This window comes from Nycticebus coucang, chromosome 12, assembly GCF_027406575.1.
Source record: "Nycticebus coucang isolate mNycCou1 chromosome 12, mNycCou1.pri, whole genome shotgun sequence".
Lineage (NCBI taxonomy): Eukaryota > Metazoa > Chordata > Mammalia > Primates > Lorisidae > Nycticebus > Nycticebus coucang.
Window position 1 is genome coordinate 65502846 of NC_069791.1, and position 21416 is coordinate 65524261.

The following is a 21416-nucleotide window of genomic DNA, read 5'->3' on the forward strand; positions in this document are numbered from 1 at the left end:
ATATTCCATGGTGTACATATTCCACAGTTTATTAATCCATTCGTGGATCAATGGGCACTTGGGCTTCTTCCATGACTTAGCAATTATGAATTGAGCTGCAATAAATATTCTGGTACAAATATCTTTGTTATGATGTGATTTTTGGTCTTCTCGGTATCTGCCCAGTGGAGGGATTACAGGATTGAATGGCAGATCTATTTTTAGATCTCTAAGTGTTCTCCATATCTCTTTCCAAAAGGAATGTATTAATTTGCATTCCCCAGCTGCTCGGGAGGCAGAGGCAAGAGAATCACGTAAGCCCAAGAGTTAGAGGTTGCTGTGAGCCGTGTGACGCCACGGTACTCTACCCGAGGGCGGTACAGTGAGACTCTGTCTCTACAAAAAAAAAAAAAAAAATTTGCATTCCCACCAGCAGTGCAAAAGTGTTCCCTTTTCTCCACATCCACGCCAACATCTCTGGTCTTGGGATTTTGTGATATAGACTAGTCTCACTGGAGTTAGATGGTATCTCAAAGTAGTTTTGATTTGCATTTCTCTGATGATTAAAGATGACGAGCATTTTTTCATATGTCTGAAGGCCGCACGCCTGTCTTCTTCAGAGAAGTTTCTCTTCAAATCCCTTGCCCAGCCTGCGATAGGATCCCTTGTTCTATTCTTGCTAATGCATTTGAGTTCTCTGTGGATTCTGGTTATTAAACCTTTGTCGGAGACATAACCTGCAAATATCTTCTCCCATTCTGAAGGCTGTTTGCTTGCTTTCCTTACTGTGTTCTTGGCTGTGCAGAAGCTTTTTAATTTGATCAAGTCCCGGTAGTGTATTTTTGAAGCTGCTTCAATTGCCTGGGGAGTCCTCCTCATAAAATACTCGCCCAGACAGATTTCTTCAAGGGTTTTCCCTGCACTCTCCTCTAGTATTTTTATAGTTTCATGTCTTAAGTTTAAATCTTTAATCCAGTGAGAGTCTATCTTAGTTAATGGTGAAAGGTGTGGGTCCAGTTTCAGTCTTCTACAGGTTGCCAGCCAGTTCACCCAGCACCATTTGTTAAATAGGGAATCTTTTCCCCACTGAATGTTTTTAATTGGCTTGGCAAAGATCAAATAACGGTAAGTAGCTGGATTCATCTCTTGGTTCTCTATTCTGTTCCAGACATCTACTTCTCTGTTTTTGTGCCAATATCATGCTGTTTTGATCACTATCAATTTGTAGTATAGTCTGAGGTCTGGTAGCGTAATTCCTCCCGCTTTGTTTTTATTTCTGAGTAATGTCTTGGCTATTCGAGGTTTTTTCTGATTCCATATAAAATGAAGTATTATTTTTTCAAGATCTTTAAAGTATGATAGTGGAGTTTTAATAGGGATTGCATTGAAATTGTATATTGCTTTGGGTAGTATGGACATTTTAACAATGTTGATTCTTCCCAACCATGAGCATGGTATATTTTTCCATTTGTTAATATTTTCAGCTATTTCTTTTCTTAGAGTTTCATAGTTCTCTTTATAGAGATCTTTCACGTCCTTTGTTAGATAAACTCCCAAATATTTCATCTTCTTTGGCACTACTGTGAATGGGAAAGAGTCCTTAACTGTTTTTTCAACTTGACTATTGTTGGTATATATAAAGGCTACCGATTTATGAATGTTGATTTTGTAACCTGAGACGCTGCTGTATTCCTTGATCACTTCTTCTTTTTCTTTCTTTTTTTTTTTTTTTGTAGAGGCAGAGTCTCAGTTTATGGCCCTCAGTAGAGGGCTGTGGCCTCACACAGCTCACAGCAACCTCCAACTCCTGGGCTTAAGCGATTCTCTTGCCTCAGCCTCCCAAGTAGCTGGGACTACAGGCGCCCACCACAACGCCCGGCTATTTTTTGGTTGCAGTTTGGCCGGGGCTGGGTTTGAACCCGCCACCCTCCGTATATGGGGCCGGCGCCTTACCGACTGAGCCACAGGCGCCGCCCTCCTTGATCATTTCTAAGAGTTTGTAGTAGAGTCCCTGGTGTTTTCCAGATATACTATCATATCATCTGCGAAGAGCGAAAGTTTGATCTCTTCTGACCCTATATGGATACCCTTGATCGCCTTTTCTTCCCTAATTGCGGTGGCTAAAACTTCCATTACAATGTTAAAAAGCAATGGAGACAATGGGCAGTCTTGTCTGGTTCCTGATCTTTGATAACTTATTTATTTTCTAATACAGCACAATGTCCTAGAATCATATTGTGCCTTCCTGCCCCAGGCTCATTTCGAGCTATTTCTACACGAATTTTTGGTTCCAAATGGTGTCAAATGGTGTTTAAAAACCTTTACCTGGGCACCAAGGTAAGCACTCATTGTTGCCAACTCCTTGTTTCTTCTGGACCTTCCCAGTGAACAGAAAAAGGAAATACATGTTTTTTTTTAAACATCTTGACTTCATGCTGCTATTTTCAATTCAAATGTAATATTACTAACCTTGAATTCGTATTTTAAATGTTTTTCCATTACACTAACATTTTGCTTTCTAGAAATAATTGTTTTATCCTATTGTTGTATTGAGTGAAAATAGCAATTTCAGTGTTATGGCCAGAAATAAGATTACCAAATGAAATTTGAGTGTTTTTCTTAGAATATATTACACCACGGATGTGTACTCAAAATATCAAGTTTTAATGTCACATAATTTTTTTCTCTTTGTGGTTATGTCACCAACTTGGTACAGAGTTAAGTTCATTTATTACAAGATTTTTATTTTTTTTTTGTTTTGCTTCAATTTTTAGCAATGATTTTCTTTTAAAATCATTTTTTTAAATAATTGGAACATTCTAAATTTATTATTGAGTATCAAAAACCACTGATATGATCTGAAAGTTAAAATAATAAAAATATTATATTCAGAGAAGTTTATGTTCATCTTTGTCTTCTTTTCCCTGCTGCTGCTCTGTCCCACAGATAAACATATTTATTAGGTTTATGGTTCATTCTTTTTTTTTGCAACATGTACAAATATACACATTTGCATCCCCCACTTCCCGACACAGAACCTTGCTGTCTTACCTGATACGTGCTCTGCCAGTCCCTGTGTGTCTGTGTGTGGAGAGCATCCTTATTTCTCTTCACGCTTGTATAGGCCTCCCTAACATGCAGGAGCCAGGGCTTAACTACTGATGAATGCTTGGGACGTGTATTAGTTTTATATCACTGCCATAACAAATCACCAAAAACTTAGTGGCTTACAGTTCTGTGGGTCAGACTAACAGCGTGAGTTTCACAAGCTAAAATCAAAGAGTCCTTTGCAGTGTTTCTTCTGGAGGCTTTCAGGAAGGACTAGCTTTCAAGCTCATTCAGTTGTTGGCAGAATTCAGTTCCTTGTAGCTGTAGGACTGAGGTTCCATTTTCATGCTGACTCTCAGCCATAGTCATTTCCAGTTTTAGAAGCTACCATGTTTTGTGGCTCAAGCCCCTATTTCCATCTTTAGAGTCACCCACATCAGGTTGAGTTCTTCTTGACTTTCAACTTTCTCCTTCTTTCATCTCATTTGTCTGACCCACTCTTATGACTCTCTTTTCTACTGTTGATGACTCGTGTGATTATATTGGACCCATCTGAATAAGCTCCACTTTTAACCTTAATTACATCTGCAAAGTCTCTCCTGCCATGTAAGGTAGCATACTTACAGGTTCTGTGAATTAGGGTGTGACTATCTTTGGGTGAGAGCCATTGTCCTGCCTAAAGGTTTTTTTCAGACTTTTGCATAATCGTTTTATTTTTTGCCACTGTGTATCTTTGGGGTAGATTCCTAGGAGTGATGTTGCTGGATCAAACAATGAATGCACATACAAACTTTTCAGACACTACCAAATCCTTCTACTACAAGTTGTAATATTTTGCATTCCCATGAGAAATAAGTTTACATTTTTTGCCATGCAAAAAAGATTGAAGCCTATGTTGTCAATCTTTTTTTGCATGCTTTTGGATTTTGAATCATAGGTAGACAAGTTTTCCTCACTTTCAGGTTATAAAGGAATTCACCCAATTTTCTGCTACGATGTTTATGATTTAATTTTTATATTTAGAACTCCAACCATTTGGAACTTGTCCTTATATATGGAGTGAGGTATGACTCCACTTTTATAACTTTGCAAATAGCTGTGTAACTGTTCTAATGTCATTTATTAAAAAGTCCTCTTTGTTTCTCTTCCTGATGTGTAACATTAAATTCTCATATGCACTTGGGTCTTTTTCTGTATTTTTTATTCCATTCTATTAGTTTGGCTATTCAGGCATTATTTCCACATTGTTTAATTATAGAGGCTTTAATATGTTTTCAAATCTGGTAAGGTCTCTTGTAATACCCACTAGTACATACACACACACAGAGCTTGACACTTCACTTTTTTAGGGTTTTCCTGTCTACTCTTGCCTGGTATCTTATGACATTGACTCTTTCTATCCAGGAACATGATCCATTTGTTGAAGTCAACTTTTGTCAGTTACTTTCTTCTTGGCCAAACTCTAACCTATCTCTTCCCTTCATCCTGCTCTGAAAGGCAAGAAAACTGCAAGTAATCACTGTGCCTCAGAAGTTGTAATTCTATGAATGTGAGTTTGGGGCCAGATGTACCTGGCTCCCCCTTTTTTGGCACCTCTGTTTCCTCACTCTGTGATGGTGAGCTTATTTCTCAACTTCTTTGTGAGCCTTAAGCTCCTCATCTGTATAATGGGGTCAGTGGTACTGTCTGCAAGGATTGTAGTGAGGATTAATCAATGTATGCATATTTTAATGACATTCTCTGCCTTTATTGCTGGCATATAGGAATGCAATTGATTTTTCTCTTTTTTTTAGAGATAGGGTCTTGCTCTGTTTCCTGGACTAGCGTGCAATGACATCATCATAGCTCATCACAACCTCCAACTCCAGGTTTGAGTAATTCTCCCATCTCACTCTCCGAAATAGCTGGGACTACAGTTGTTTACCACCATGCTCAGCTAACTTTGGTATAAGAAAAGGAGTCTGACAGTGTTACTCAGGCTGGTCTTGAACTCCTGGCCTCAAATGATCCTCCTTCCTTGGCCTTCCATAATGCTGGGATTGTAGGCATAAGCCACAGCACCTGACCCACAGTTGGTTTTTGAATTATTTTTATTTATTTAATAAACTTTCTGTATTCTAAGTTCTTTCATAAATATTAACATGTTTTGTGGTATTTGGTTTTCCATTCCTAAGTTACTTCACTTAGAATAATGGCCTCCAGTTCCATCCAAATTGCTGCAAAAGACATTATCTTTTTTCCATTTGTGTCATTCTGCATTTATTATTATTTCAGGTATTATTAACAAATCAAACAGTGGAGAACTGCTAGTTAATGAAAAATTAAGAGTAGAGAAATGGGGCCAACTGATTGGTTAAACCTGATTATTTGTGCTTCATCTTGTTATAGAAGTTAGGATAACATATGTCTGAGGTAATGTCATTCCCATAAGAGACTTTCCTACTGAAGTGCTTCTCCTTTTGAAAATGCCCATTAATACCTATCAAAATCCTACTTCCTCATCTTTATTCTGGTTTTTAATCATTTCATTTTTAATCATTCATTTGTCAATATATGACAAATATGTTTGTGTAAGTTGTTTCCATTTCTAATTTTTTTTAGAGCAGCCCTCCCTCTCTTAGCCCTCCAGGTAAATAATGGTGTATTTCACAGGCATTTAATATACACTTATTGATGAAAGGACAAAATCAATTACCATAAAAGCTTGTTTAAAAAACCTTGATGTAAAAATTGCTTGCAAGAAAACTGATGATTCAAAAAGAGCAGGGTATCTGAGGAAAATAAAATCCTGTTTACTATATATATATATTAACATGTTTACTCCTCACAGTGATTCTCTGGCTGCGGTTATTAGCCTGATTCACAGATAAGATGTAAGGGCTTAAGTTACTTGCTAGAGTCACACAGCCAAACTCTGTTGTCTAGCCCTGAGCCCTGACACTGTGCACTGCCCAACCTGGTGTATTGGTATTACAGTCAAAAACTTTGGGAATTCTCTCTTCAGTCTGTTAGTTATATTGTCATTTGCTATAAAGAATTCGCATTATCTGTTTGTAGTGATAGTTGTGTTTCTTTTTTTGAGAGCTTTGTATCCTTTCTTTCTCTTTTTGTGTCTTTTAATTTTTTTATTTTTTTGAGAAATGTTTATTTCCAAATACTGCATACATGGGGAGAATCACAAGAGTAATTACCCGAGTGTCTTTTTTCTTTTTATTTTGTAATCTTAGTGGGAGGACTAGTACCTCCTGTGTTGTTTGAATTGGGCCAGTGATAGAAGCCAAAGTGTGTTTTATTACTAACTTAAAAAAAATTCTTTTAAGGTTTTATCATCAAGTATGACATTTACAACATTTATAATAGGATATATATTTACATATATATATAGAGAGAGAGAGAGAGAGCGCGCGTGCACACACGCACTAGCCTGTATTGGGTTAAGATGATTCTTTTCTTATCCTGGTTTGCTAGGAGTTTTTATTTGTTTTGTTTTGTTGTTTGTTTGCTTTTTAAAAAGTCATAAAAAATTTAATCAAATTATTTTTTTTTATCCATTGAGTCATTTGTATGGATTTTCTACTTTCATCTCCAGGTAAGATGATTTATGTTGCTATTCTAATTTTTTGCCATTCCAGTGTTCCTGAGACAAACACAATTTGGTCATGATGTTTATTTTGTTTGGTTTCATTTTGGGTTAAGATTTTTGTATCCATATACATACATGAACTGGGATTTTTCTAATTGTTGGTTTTGCTTGATTTTTAAGATCAATTGTTTATTTTCTCACCATTTTTCATAAACAAAGACCTGATTGCCTTTGGCATTTCTTAGCCCTCAGGCAGGGCTGCTGCCGACCTGAGCTCCCACAGGCCAGGAACTCCTAGGTATCGTGGAAGTGCTCAGAGCTTCTCAGTTCTGGATCCACATTGTGGGTGAAGTCTGGGGCATTGCTCTGTTTATATAACTTGAGGACAGAGTGGATTAATTGTCTGCCATTTCTGTTGTGAGTCTGCTTCAATTAACCAGCCTCTCTCTGTAGTGGCTCTCCCCAGAGTGTAAAGGTTTTAGTTCTGCGGGAAGAATAACCTGGGTAAGCCTGGGGCCTTCCTAGTGGTAGGCATGCCCCTTCCCCAGACTTGCACAGGGTCACATGCCCCCTCTCTGTCTCTGGGTGCTCAGAGCAATGGCCCCGTGGCACAAAACCCACAAGCTGACCCAAAACCCTATGTGTGTGTCTCCTGGGCTGCTTTACTCTCAGGGTAGCTCAAGTCAGCCTACAGCCATTTGTTTAACATTTTACCTGGAGTTTTCAGTTTCCTTGAAGCTAAATCTTCACCTTTCACTTTGAAAGTATTGTAGAAACTACAGAAAAGTTTTAAGAATCCTACAGAGAGCTGCCCTTCACCCAAAGGCCCCATCCAAATTTTGCCAGTTGTCCCAAAATGTCCTCAGCAGCTGAAGTATCCAAACTAGGACATGGGCTGCATCCAGTTGTCACATCTTCTTGGTGTCCTCCAGTCTCAAGTCTTTCTTGACTTTTGAGACAATGACAGTTCTTATAATTACAGTCCAGTCATTTCTTAGACTATCCCTCCATTTGGATTTCTCAGATGTTTCTTCATAATTAGTCCTAGATAACGCATTTTTGGTCAGAATATTGGGGAACTGATACTGCGTTCCTCCCACTATACCTTGTTGGGTTTGCTCTGATGTTGATATGCCCCCTTATTGATGGAGTTAATTTTGCTCACTTGATGAAGATAGTGTTTGCCAGGTTTCTCCATTATAAAGTTATTCTCCCCCCTTTGCAAATAATAAGGATTTTGTGGACATACTTTGAAGTTATGTAGTTGTTCTCTAGGTGCAGGTTTGTGAAGGGTAAGTTTCCCTATGGTCAGCACTGGATGCTCTGGGAATATCTTTACTTCAAAGCCATTCTCTATATGATTGTTTAATATTCTAATTATAGTAGTTATGTCTTAAAGGTTTAAAGATAATGCCCCATTTTCTTTTTGTTTCTATTGTTAATTTTGAAACTTGTTTCCTGAGTAGTTATTTTTTTGTTGATAATCTAGTGTTTTAAGATCTCTTGTCTTTTGTGTTCTGCAATTTTACTACACTTCAGGTGGAGGGTCCTTTTTAAATCCTGCTTCAGGATTTATTGAACATTTCGAATCTGAGAATTTATGTCTCCTAGAAAATTCTCTGTGGTGATTGTTTCCAATATAGCCTCTCTTCTCTTCTGTCTTTGCTTTCCTTCTGGAATTCAAATTAGATATGGGAACACAGTCGCATTCTATCCTCCATGTCCCTTAGCATCTGCTTCATATTTTCATTTCTAAGTAATTTCTTCAGATCTAGCTTCTGGTAAATTAATTCTCTGTTGACCTGTGTTTAATTAGCTTTTTTAGTCTATTCATTGAGTTTTGAATTTCAGTGGCACATTCTTTCATTGTGAACAGCTCTATTAGTTAACATCTTCAAATCTGCCACTCTTTTTTTTTTTTTTTTTAGAAGTAGTGGCTTATTCTATGCTCATTCTTTCAATTTATCCTTTTATGTCATTCTGTGCCTTTTAAATTATTTTTGTGTATTTATTTTTAGGTCTCTGTCCTTAATCACTTTGACATACTAATATTTAAATCTCTGCCAGGTACTTTATAATCATGTTTAACATTTTCTTTCTCTAAGCATCCCAAACCAAAAATAGGGCAGGCCTGGGATTGTGAGTTTTTCAAAGAGGTGTTTTTTTATTTCCTCTCCCTGCTCTGACCCAGAGCTCAGGCTGAAGGAGGGAGGCGAGCTGACCTCTCGGCTCATACTTGGGTGTGCTAGTGCCCCTTCACTGAGGTGAAAGCCTTCTTGGTTTCAGTCTGATTTGGAAACTATGAAGGAGCTTAGATCCTCCAGTCTCCACCCTCCAGGGTGAATGCCCTGGATCCTACCTCTGTGGCACTAAAGCCCACTACCTTAGTTACCACAAGCAGTCCCCCCAGAGTACCAGAGGGTCACTGCCCACTTATGTGTGACTCCTAGATACTCACCTTGCCCCCTCAAGCACTTGATTCTGCATTACACAGATACCTGTTATACTCTATCCAGCATTTCTCTGGCTTTTTAGATTATTTAGTCTGCCAAATTGTCAGAACTGGAATCCCTTTAGAGGTATTCTTTCTGAGATATGTAAAATGAACTTTGCAAGTCTATAAATGGCAAAATGGAGCAAGCATGGCTGTGACATGTTTCTTCTTATTGGCTCTTTGTGCCCCATGAAAGAGGTGGCTTCTCTCTTCAAACATCTGGATTGCAAGCACCAATAGACTGCTACCCTGATTTTATGATATACTAATTCATTTTGTTGTTGTTGTTGTTGAACAGCTGATTTGGATTTCAGTAATGTACTAAATTATCCCAAGGCAATCTCACGATCTGACATGGCAGAGGTTAGAAAGACTAGCCATTTGTTGGCCAAACCAATTCTATTTTTATTTGAGACCTGTCTCTCCTCACCTATTATAGAAGAGTGTACCTTTAACAGTGAACGGATGGGCATCCCTTTAAACAGCTTCAAAGGCACTTCCCTGAGAGGTCAGTGTAGAGAAAGGCAAGTGTTTCCTTTTCCACAGACTCAAGCAGAATATACTCTGACCCACCCACATTGCCACCTGACACCTGTGCTCCATCCAGGGAGAGGGCAATTCTGCAGCCCCTCTTCCCATTCTCAGCACCAGGCTTCTGGCCTTGTACTCATTTAAGGAACTCCATTCTACCCCACTCCACGTGCCCCTTCCCAGGCATTCCTCACATTCCCTAGATAATCCTTTGACTCATCCTCCAGGAAACACGCCACCAACATGTGATGCTCAAAAGGAAGCTGGTGGTGATGTGAAAACAAACAGCACAGGTTTCGGGTTCAGGAAGACTAGGCCTGAATCCCAGCTCTGCCGCTTTAGGCAAGTCGCTCAGGTTCTTTAGCTGGGAAACATAAATAGTAATACCTGCCGTGAAGGGTTGCCGAGAAATCAGTATACTGTGTTAAGTTTCTCTCTCAAAGATATACACAGTTCTGCTGTCTATAGGGCTTGAAGTACTTCACGAACTAATTTCCTCTGAGAAAACTGCCAGGCCTTCAGGGCACCCTGTGGCTGTCCCCAGCTTCATCTGTCCAACCATTCTGTGTCCTCTGAGAAGCCTGATCTAGTTCACCCTAATTCCTTCTCTTGTCAACAATGTGTCTATGGGCTCCTTTTTCCGGGCAGCCTCCAGAGATACCCATGAAGCCAGCTCTCCAAAACTCCAACAGTGGGGCCCTGGAGGCTGTAACTGGTTCTATGTATAGATGAAGCCTCTGGAACATTCCACAACTAATCCTCTTTGAAAGAAATGCAAGACAAAACCAAGCTTACTCTGCTCTGGGGAGACTCTACTGCTGTCTCTCCAGCCTCTCATTCCAGAAGTGGTGGTCATCTCTTGCTTTGAGTTTGGGTCTGGCTGGAATTTAGCAAGAAGGACTCAGGGGGCACATGGACCAGATGAGAAATCTGCTATTCAACAGGGAGATGATTTGAGAGAGGTTTGCTAGGGTACTGGGAGAGCACTGAGGAAGGAGTGGCTTGAACCCCTGGAGCACCCATGAAGGAAGTGACACCAGGTCTTGAGGCTCCCGGAATGGGACCCCAGGCAGAGAGCACAGAGCAGCTCCAGAAGCCAGGATTGAAGGGCTCCAGTCAAACACCCATTTACATGTCTTCCCTTTGATCCACTCCGCTTCTCAATCATTCCTTCCTTGCAGAAAATTTTCCTTTAAGTATTTTTTAAAGTGCACCAAGAAGGTTTTATTACTTAGAGTTACCTTGAGTGAGTTATGGAATGAAAGATCATTCCATGGAGGGGCCTGTTGAAAGGCCCTATAATAAGTTGATGCTCAGATGTAGGTTAAAAAAAAGGAGCAGCTTTTATAGGTATTTCTGGTTCAGTAATGCTTTGCTTAATTAGTAACCTTTGACTGTAGAGTGAGCAAAACATCTCTTCCCATGTTTTTTATGGCATACCATAAAGGGGAGAATGCAAATGTTACATGTTTTTGTTTGCCACTCCCAGGGCCTGCTGGGTTACCTTGGTAAACCCCTGCCGTTTGCAGCCATTTGCTGTGCTCTAATAGCCAAAATAACATTGCGTTTTCTCAAAAGCCTGCTTTGAGCAGAGTTTTCTATAATGAAGATGCTAGTGGTAACACTTTGGGTACAGCTAAAACTGTTTTCATTCTGAAAATGGAAAGCAAAAAGAAAAAAAAAACCCACTTAGTGCTTATTTGTGCATAATAGTAGCCATTTTCTTAGAAGAAACTGTTTCAGAGAGTGTTATGGGCTAATAAAATAAAGCTCAAGTCTGTTTAGTGCTGGTCTCTCGGTAACTAAGGAGCAGTGGAGATGGAGCAGGCGCGTGCCCAGGAGCCCCCCAGGTAGGACACCCACAGACGCCAAGGCCGCCCAGCACATCCACAGCCATGTCGTTAGAAGTGACACATTCCTCCATAAAGTCAGGGTGGCAGGTAACGTCTATCTCTAAGTGCTCTGGGTACAGGGACTGCATCTCAGGGGTGGGAGGCGTGGGGGGGTGGATAGATGAAGGCTGCAGGCTTTGTTTCATTTTTTCTGTTTGCTGATGCACTCACCTGCAAGGACATCTCACAGGATGTATGAGGCTTTCTGGTTCCCTAACGTGCCCTTGCTCTGAAGTCTTTTGTAATAAATTTCTCCCAGAGGTGAATTCCAGGGAAAAACGTTGCCTCTGCAGATGAGCATAGCTAATTCCTCTTGCCAGAAGCCAAAGTTTACACTACCTAGCTGTCCCCCTTTTGCCTGAGCAGCCAGGGGTTCTAAAGCCAATTGTATTACCCCAGAATTTCAATTCCCTTCTGCTCTCTCCCAGCAGACTTGCTTCTGCCCTTTCCCTCATCTAACCCTTACATGCAAGCACCCATGGTGCTCCGGTCCTGAACTAGAGCCTGGGGCCTCGGAGACAAGTGAAAAGCAGCCCCTGCTCCAAGGGACTTGCAAAGAAACCAGACAGCAAGAGCTCAGGGGACATGGCTTTGCAGAGAGAGACCAAGGGTACAGCCTGAGGCATCAAATGTAAAGACCTTTTTGTGAAGATAGGAGGTATGGACATGTGCGATGGGGACCTGTCCTGAAATGTTGTTCTAAAGTGTCCACTTTCCTGTGTATGTATTTTCTGTCACTTTTTCTCCCTTCAGAAGCCCATAGGAATGTTAAGAACAGCAAATGGGACAATGTTGAGGTTTGAAAATGCCAAGAGCTCCTTGGAATAAGATGCTTAAATCCACTCACTTTGCCTCTGTGGTTCCCGTGTTCCATTGAGCACTGGGGCTGGCTGCTTCCTGGGTGGGACCAATGGGACTTCTTGGATTCAGGTGGCCACAGCAAGGCCAGGGGACCCATCAAAGCTGGCATGAAAGAGGAACACTAGGTGAGCCCTCCCCACCGAGCACTGGGATGTGGGAGGGTCTATGAAAGTCACTGGCTGACAGGGCTGGACAACAGTGACTAGGGCCAGCCACCCTGGGGCATCAGTATCTTCATCCTAAAATTGGGAGACAAGCATTGTATTGAAAGCTTTAGCCTGGGACCAGCCCATATTAGACGCTTCATAATTAGAAATTCATAATAAAAATAATAAAGTTAAGACAAGTGTTTGTCCTCTAAGTATGCTGCTTGAGACACTGTGAGATTCAGAGGAAAAAGCACATTCTAGGGCTTATCCCTGAGTTCACTCCTGAAGAGAAGCCTGTGGAGAGAGTGAGCTGAGCCCCCCAAAATACCCCATATGGCAGGCTCAGGCCTAGGGCTATTATCTCAGACCAGGACCTGCACAGCATGATCACTGCCATGCTGAGAATGGGAGGCAGGGAACACTGATGTCCCCATGGTCAGAGAATGGAGGTGGCTGTGTCCCCAGTATTTTTGTAGCCCATGAAGAGACTTGCGGTTCTGGGGCCAGAAACCAGCCTGGGCTTAAGCACCCAGCATGTGTGTGGAGAGTTAAGCTGATGGCACTTCCAGTGCATTCTGAAAGGGCCACACAATTTCACAGCTTGAAAAATGTTGAACCCAGCAATCTCCTGTCTCCTTTTCCTAGTGGAAATTAACTTCACCTGTCTTAGGAGATGGGGCCAGCTTGTCTCAGCAGAGGGATTTCCCACCCCCTACCCCCCACCTCATAGCAAGTGAGGCCTCACAGGCAGGACAGCCTGGGCTGGCTCCAGATGAGGGGCTCTGGGTCATGAAGCAGACAACTCCAGCAGGCCCAAGGAGCTCTCGCAGGACTCCTTTTTATCCTTCTGTATTTATCTGTTAGGTGGTTACTGTCTTTATCCTCCCAGGAACACAGGTCAGTGAGAGCAGGGACTTTGTCCAGTCTGGGCTCCCACCTGGGCACCTAGGGCAGGGCCTGATGTACAAGGAAGGTGTGATAAATGCCAAGAACAGGTGGGATGGAGTTAGCCCAGCCTGCTGAAGGGGACAGCCGTCTTTTATGAACTGACCCTTTGTTTTACTTAACTATCTACCTGGCTACCTATCACCTCCAAGGAGGTGAAGGAAATTCTAGTGCGTTCTGTCTCCTACAGGGTTCATAAGCCAACTATTTTTTATCTCATCACTTTACCTTCACTGGAATTGAGGATTTCAAATCACTAATTACATCTCCTCCTTTCCTCATTATGGGTGGACTTGAGGGCCGTTTGTGGCCCTTTTGATAAGTATCTGTCAGCATTTTGATTGTAATAAACCCTGACTATAGTTGAATTTCTTCATAATAGGAAGAAAAAGAATGACATTATTTTTGAATAGTCTTTCATGTGTGCATAGGAGAGCTGTCATCGTCTCTAATGGCTCCTTCAATAATAATGTGGTCATCTGGGTAAATTTGCTGAGACGGGCTTCATCTTTTTGTTCTGTTGTAATGTCTCTGCTTAAGCGTTTAGGTACTGTGGAGACAGGTGACATTGAAATACACACTCAGAAATTTCAAAATGTTTATTGGTTGTTTGTCCATAATAACACCCTTACAATGACTTTTCCCTCTTATTTCTCCACCAGCATAGGAAATATGCATAAGATGAATGGTTGAAAGTGGCCTTTTTGTTCATTAGTCTATCAGATCCATTTAGGTTCTATAATGGGACTTTTAGAACTACCACAGGAGAAGGAAATACTGCAGAATAAGTGACAGCTCCGGCAGGACTAAAGGAAATGTTTTACTACAAATGTCATTTTTCAGAAATAGAGGTCAATGTATATATAAATCACAACTGTCAAACCAAATTAAATTTTATGGGAGTAATATTTTCCAGGTCTTTTTGAGAACTGCTCTGTGTTGTAATTCTTTCATCCTAAATCTCTTCTGTATTTTTAGATTTGCCTAAAAGTTTCATTTTGCTGGTCATTAGGTTTTATATTTGTTTCATTCATTCATCCATTCATCCAGCAAACATTTATTAAGCACCTACTGTTTTATAGGTTTCATTGTTTCAGGTATCGTGCTATATACTAGATTACTAAGGGGAAAACTTTTCATTTCTCCCTCTGGGAACTCACACTTTGTGCGGGCGTGGGGGTGGGGTGGGGGGTAGGGGGGTAGCCATGGAAAGGAGGATTGAGAGGTGGTCTGTTTGCTACAAATGAGATTGTGAGAATTGTTATAATGAATTGCTGCCAAGAGATTATGGGAGAGTGAATGAATAATAAAGTACCAAGGAAGGCTCCATGTAGGAAGTAAAATTTAAGGTGGGTCTTCAAGGGTAAACAGTGTGTTTCCATGGGGAGGAGGAAATTATAAGAAGAGAGAAGAGAAGAATGAAAATCTTAACATTAGGATCATTTTAAAATGTAGTTTTTATATTCAGGTATTATAAGTCCAACAGATTAGAAGATAAATGGCATTGGAAAGATAAGTCATTACAGATACCAAGAGGAAGGGGCATAGCACACCAGGGGGCCGCATGGGGAGCATGGGATCCTGGGGGGTAAGGCTATGGGCAGGAGCCTTTGTTGTGGCTTCCAGGGGAAGGAAGGGGTAAGGTAGATGAGACAGCTTAGCACTGGTGATGTGAACAATTTCAGCTGGGGGCTCTGTCCCTCATTTACGGCTGTCCCAAGTTGCCTGGCACTTGGCACTGGCGATTAGGGCAGGGGGTGATGGCCTGGAGTGTGAGACCCCAGTTGGTGGGCATCAGATATGAAAGGTGCCCAGTGGGTGAATTGTTTCCTGTCTCAGGAATTTGCAAACCAGGAGGAGTGGACCCTCTAGGGCCAGCAAGGCCCAGATGTGCAAGCACCAAGCACACAAACTAGGAGATGAGACTGATGCATAGGAAGGGATGGCCCAGTGGCCACCTGGGAGGCCTGGGTGAGTGAGACAGGTTGGACAGGGGCAGAGGGACACAGAGCCTATGCGGGAGGCTGCATGTGCTGCACTAAGGCTGACTTGTTTCTGTCTGAAAATCCTGCTCACTGCGTGGGATGTCAGGTGCAGAATGTCCCATCTGGGTCTCCTGATAGCCCTTTGGGATTGCTTTGGTCATCTTTGTTGTACAGCTAAAGTCAAGGTACTGAGCATCTCACAGGCAGCAGCATTTTCAAGCTGGTGTGTTTGGCTATGGAGCTGAAGATGCTCCCCTGGGTCTCCTTCATGCATAATGGAGCACAAAATCCTACTGTGTGGCACAGGGGGCATTGGCTTCCCTGTGATCCTTGAGTAAGGTTGTGTCTAATGGGAGAGACAGGACAGACACAACATGAGTGACGGAGGTGGATGGAACAGGACTTGAGAAGGCCTGGAGAGGCCGCTGGGGGGAATAGAATTGCTCCCAGAATGCACAGAACCCCAGGGCTTTCAGTGCAGGGACAGTCGTGAAGGGCAGAGGTGGCTCTGGGAGAAGCCTCTTCACTGGGGCCTTTGGAAGAACTGGTTCCATGAGGGAGGCACTGGGTGGGAGTGGGAAGACAATTTGGGGGGACATATTTGGGGAATGTGAACAAATGGGCTAGAGTGTAAGGAGCACAGGGGATGAGACAGGTGCTATGGGCTGCATGTCTGTGACCCCCCAAATTCCCATTTTGAAACTTTCATCCCCAAGGTGATGGTGTTAAAATGAGGCCTTCGGTGGTGATTAGATCCTTATGAGCGTGGAGTTAGTGTCGTTATGAAAGGAACCCGAGAGAGCGCTCCTGCTTCCCTTCCACCTGGAAGCTGGTACCCAGGTTGGGCTTCCAGCCTCCAGAACTTTGAGAAAATGAGCTGCTGTGTTCATAAGCTACCCAGCCTAGGTATGTTGTCAGGGCAGCCTGACGAGGCGTATTGGGAGACAACGGTGGAGGGTGGATTGGGTGAGCCTGCTAAGGGGTCTGGACTTGACTCTGGACTATGAGCACTGTGAACCACAGCATGAGTCAGAGGATGAACCCCGTGCTGCCTGAATTGTTAGGGACCCTAGAGTTCATCTGCTGCTTGGACCTTGCTATTGCTGTGAGCACAGAGACCTGGGATTTTCTGAGACCTGTGCTTCAGGGGGATCATTGGGCTATACCCAGTAGGAAAGAGAGTCCTGGACATAGATACGCCTTGGGGACACCATGGAACCTGTGGCTTCAAAGTACTCATCAGAGACACTGCCCTGCCAGTGGCCACTGCATGGAAAACCGACAGCTGGGCGGCCCTGACCTTTGGGTCTGTCTTAATGTGGCAAGGATGACTTTCTTTTTTGAAATTCACTAAGCTAGATTATCAAAATAGTGCAAGAACTCAGGGGCTGCTCAACCAGGGTCCTGCCCCCAGACTGAGAAAAGGTGAGCATAGCATGGCATCCTCACTGCCATGCAGCAGGTGTGCTTTGCAGGAGCAGAGAGAGAAGCAGTGTCAGCCCTAGAGAATGGGCAGACTGTGCTGTCTGTCACCCTTGAGGAACAAAGACTGTCTTGGAAGGAAACTAATGAGGTCTGGGTGGCCAGTCGAGTTTCCCATCCTGGTGCAGAGATGTCTAGAACCAAGAAATGTCCACACTGCAGTCAGCAAGAAGGAAGGTCATGGACAGAGAACTGAGTTGTCCCTGGGGGACAGGGAGCATTGCCAAGGGGACAGGAGCAGGCATGGGGAAAGCCTTCACTTTAGGGTTCCTGGGGTCAGAGGAGAAGCCACAGAAGAGACAGTCAGGAAGCCACAGACAGACCCAGAGAACCTGCCTCAGAGAAACCCAAAGAACAGAGCTGAGGATGGAAGGAATGTGGTCGAAAACCCAGTCATTTCACAACCCTTCTGCTTTGAAGACAGAATATTTCAAAACAACTTGGAAGTGAAATGGACAGGAGGGAAGAGCTAGGGAATACAGTGTTGGGCTATTTGTAAGTGTGAACCTTCCTCCAGCGCTGAGATAAACCGAAAGCTAAGAAGAGGGGTCCAACCTATTAGGTTTATAGACTCTCAGATTTGTTTGGGGAACTGGCCTTAGGGCCTCCCGCAGGCCTTGGGTGAGTCCCTTCCTGGCAGTGCTGCATGAGCTTTTGCCAGAAGCCCCCATCAGTCCCTCTGCCTCTCCAGCCACCTCCTTTGTGGAAGCTGCCTTTGACTCCTGCACACAGAACACAGCTCAGAACCTGAGAAATTGCTAGACATGCAGGTTTTCTTGCTGACAACAGAATTTCAGCCAAGCAGGGTGCACTGGGCTTAGCCAGATTCCATGGAAGGAGTTTTGGAGCATCTGTTTTTGCCCCTTTTTAGCTCTGGATTAAAGGAGAGCTGCTTCTGTGCCCTCCCCTCCCTAGTGCCCTCCTCCCTACAGCTGCCGGCTCTGTGTGCTTCCTTTCCATTTGCAGAATTACCTTTTGCATGAGGTTAATGACTATCCTCTAAGTGGCCATTGACCCCTGGCCTCTGGGTGCTGAGCTCATCAGGGCCACGGAGCCTCCTGGCGGGAGAGTTTGAGGTCCTGCCTGGCCCTCCCGCTCTCCACCAGACTTCCTGGAGGCTGGACCTGATGCACATGACTTGTCCAGCAGACAAACAGGCCTAGCCTGCTGGCCGCTGGTGCCAAACACAAGCTAGACAAGGAGCTGGCAGGCAAGGGCCCTCTGGGTGGGTATAGTGGGGCAGGAGCGACTCCACTCCAGTATCGTTCATGGACATACAGCTGCTCTTAATGGGTCTAGAGAACTGCCCCCTGCCAAGTGACATTTCAGATGTGTGGCATTTCTGCTTTTGTAATAAGTATTGTAAAGTGCTGTTTGTAAGCTTTAAAAGAAGAAGTTAAAAAAAAAAAAAAAACCTTCAAAAGCTCAGCTTCCCCATGGAGCTTTGATTTGTTTTATCTTTAAAGAATTCTGCCTCACTCCATAGCCAGCACATTGTTAGTGAGCAGCTGGCTACTTCTAGAACACTCTGTCAGGACAGCCTTGAAATCTAACTAAAAAGCCAGAGGAGTCCTGCAAGGGTTAAAGAACTCCTGTTCCTCGCTAAAAAGAATCCTGGTCTCTGTAGATAAAAATGTAAACCTTTTACTGTAGAAATTCAAGTTTTACCCCCAGATGTCTGTAAGTAAAGTTACATTTTTGGTAATAATTTGCTTTTGGAGCTCCATGTAAAACAGCCCATTTTCAATACTGATTTTCAGATTATTCGCATGTTCATTTGTATGTCATGTGTTAAACAAACAGGGCTGAGCACCAAATTTAGGCTACTGGATGGTTGGCAGAGCTGCTGGAGATACAGGGCTGAGTCAGACCCTGCACTTGCCTTGGGGGTGGGTCTACAGGTAGGAGAGAGAGAGAAAGAAAGAGAATAGCAAGACAACCAGAAATGGTGCTTTCCATTCTTCCACTGGAGTACTGCATGTGTCTGGGGCTTCCCGGGGCAAGGGTTGGCAAACTTTTTCTATAAAGATCCAGACAGTAAATACTTGAGGTTTTCAGGTCAGATAGTCTATAACAACGATGCAGCTCTGCTATGGAAGCATGAAAGTAGCCAGCAGCAGTGCCCAATCAATGAGTGTGGTTGTGTACCAATAAAACTTTATTTACAAAACCAGGAAGTGGGCTGGATTTGGCCTGAGAGCCTGAGTTTGGTGACCAGTAGGGCTTTGTTAAATAAGCCTACCTAACGCTCCTGTGCCTTAAGGGATACAATTATGTTTGTTGATTTGGCCCAGACTCTGTGAAATTAGAAGCTATCTTATGGAAGATTCAAAGTGGTAAAGCCAGAGGTTATGGTTGTGTTGTTCTTAAAACCAGTTTTATTTTTAATTTTTTCAACTTTATTTGAGCATTCCTTCTTTTACTGATTGTACAATACTTTGACTCTGTGTTTTCCACAAACCAGTCTTATCATCCCACTAGTTCCCTCATTATTAAGCAAAATGAATCTTTGATTCTCACTCTGAATTTGTTTGATTATGTTTTAAATGAATGTTTTGACAAATAAGATCGGCACTGTATAGGGTATGGAGAAGATGCTATGGGAGCACAGAATGAGGCCATCAGATTTCATCACCTGGGTCGGTGAGTGAGGAGCAAAGGGTATGTTGTTCATGAGGCTTCCCCAAAGCCAAATGCTCTCTAGATTCTAGAGGAGTTTACCAATTGCGTTGGGAACAGGCAGATGGAGTAAACCCACACTGAGAGGGGAAAGAATCCCAGAGTCACTGCCCTTGCCCCTGCCTTCCCTGCAGGAGCCGGTGTGGCCAAGCGTGTGCCCCATGCTCAGTGCCTGGACAGGCCGCAGGTGTCCACAGGGGCCAGGGAGGAGCTGGCAGGCCACACCCATACAGGCTGGTGCCAAGGCAAGAGCAGGATGGCAGAGCCCCCTTTGAAAGACCCCACCTTCCCTCAGATTCATTTTTTTCTCCCTCAGAGGAGCTCAAAACAAGTGTCCAAGGGGAAAGGAAATGTAGGGGTGGAGGAGAGACAGAAGGAAAGAGAAAGGAGGCTCTTTGCAAAGGTAGATGAGTGTCCACAACTCCACACTGGGGACTTGCAGAATAAATGGAACCTGCCACACATGTGTTTCCCCTTACACACTGGCAGATAAGATGAGGAGGTGGGGGCACCAACTAGCACCCAAGCCAGAGAGGTGGGCTCCCTGACTGCTGCCTCTTTCCTTAGCACTTTAAGCCTGGAATTGAGTGATCAATAAAAGGTCTCAAATTGACTGGCCCAAACTTCAATTCACCTCTTTTTCTTCCTTCTTTTCTTCTTTTTCTTAAACTTATTTTCCATGAAATCACACCACACTTTGGTTTAATATCCAGAGAGTGCATTTCAGTAAGAGGAGCCCATCCAAGTCACCTCGGACTCTGAACCAGTGAACCCTGCTGACCCCCCACATTCTACAGGGGATCCCATTACATTTTGTAAAATTCAGCTGAATTTGGTAGAATTCTGACCTGAAGAAATTAATAATTCAGGAAGCCCATGCTGCTGTGCATCCTTCCCCCACACCCTCACATCCTCCTGCCCTGTGTGTTTCTCCCTTCTTTAGGCTGTGAAAGAAGGCTGTGCTGAGTTGTGACCTTGAACAAGTCACCCTTTTCCTGGGCCTCTGCTTCCCCTGGTGTACACGGGCTGGGGTAGTTTGGTGCAGCTCTGTGGCTTATTGGTTAGCTCACTTGTCCGCCTATTCACACAGATGAATGCCCCAGTATCCCCCCTGTGCTAGACACTTTCCCAGGAGGGGCTTTCAGGTGGATACTGGTGAGCCCCTGAGATCCCCACATCCCCTGCCTCATCCTCATTTGCCCACCAGGGTTGGATGGCCCTAGGCTATGTTCCACGTGGGCCAGTTTTCTGGTCCTTTCTCTCCTCAGAGATACAATGAAGGAGACCGACAGTGGCATGGGCCCTTTGGGGGCCTGGGCCTGTCAGGCTCTAGGCTTATCCCTTCCGAGGTCGGCATAGAGCATTCCCTTCTCCAGGATGAGCATTCTGCATAGACTTCATCCATCCACATAAGCCCCTTTTCTGTGCCTCTGAAGCAAGGATTTGAGGACTTCAGTGTCTATCCCAATGGAGCAAGGGCATTATCCCTCTTGCTCCTCCAGCTGTGCAAACTGCCTCCCTTTCAATTGCCTTGCTGCTTTGCTGACTTCCGGGCTACTCATCATATACTCTGACCTCCAGATCTGGCCAATGATTGTAGCCAGTCATCCTGCATTTTATTTTAATGTTTCTTTCTGAAGTGAGGTGAAATTTATGTAACATAAAATTAACCATTTCAAGTATACAAGTCACAAGTTAGTAGATTCACAATGTTGTGCACCCACTTCTGTCTAGTTCCAAAACATTTTTATCACCACAAAAGAAAACCTTGGACCCAATAAGATGTCA

General features: G+C 43.3%; 1 protein-coding gene across 1 annotated transcript in view; it reads left to right on the plus strand.

Moving 5' to 3' along the window:
• Positions 1-21416, plus strand: part of SDK1 (sidekick cell adhesion molecule 1) — a 1108031-nt gene that overhangs the window by 962477 nt on the left and 124138 nt on the right. The gene's annotated exons all lie outside the window — the stretch shown is intronic.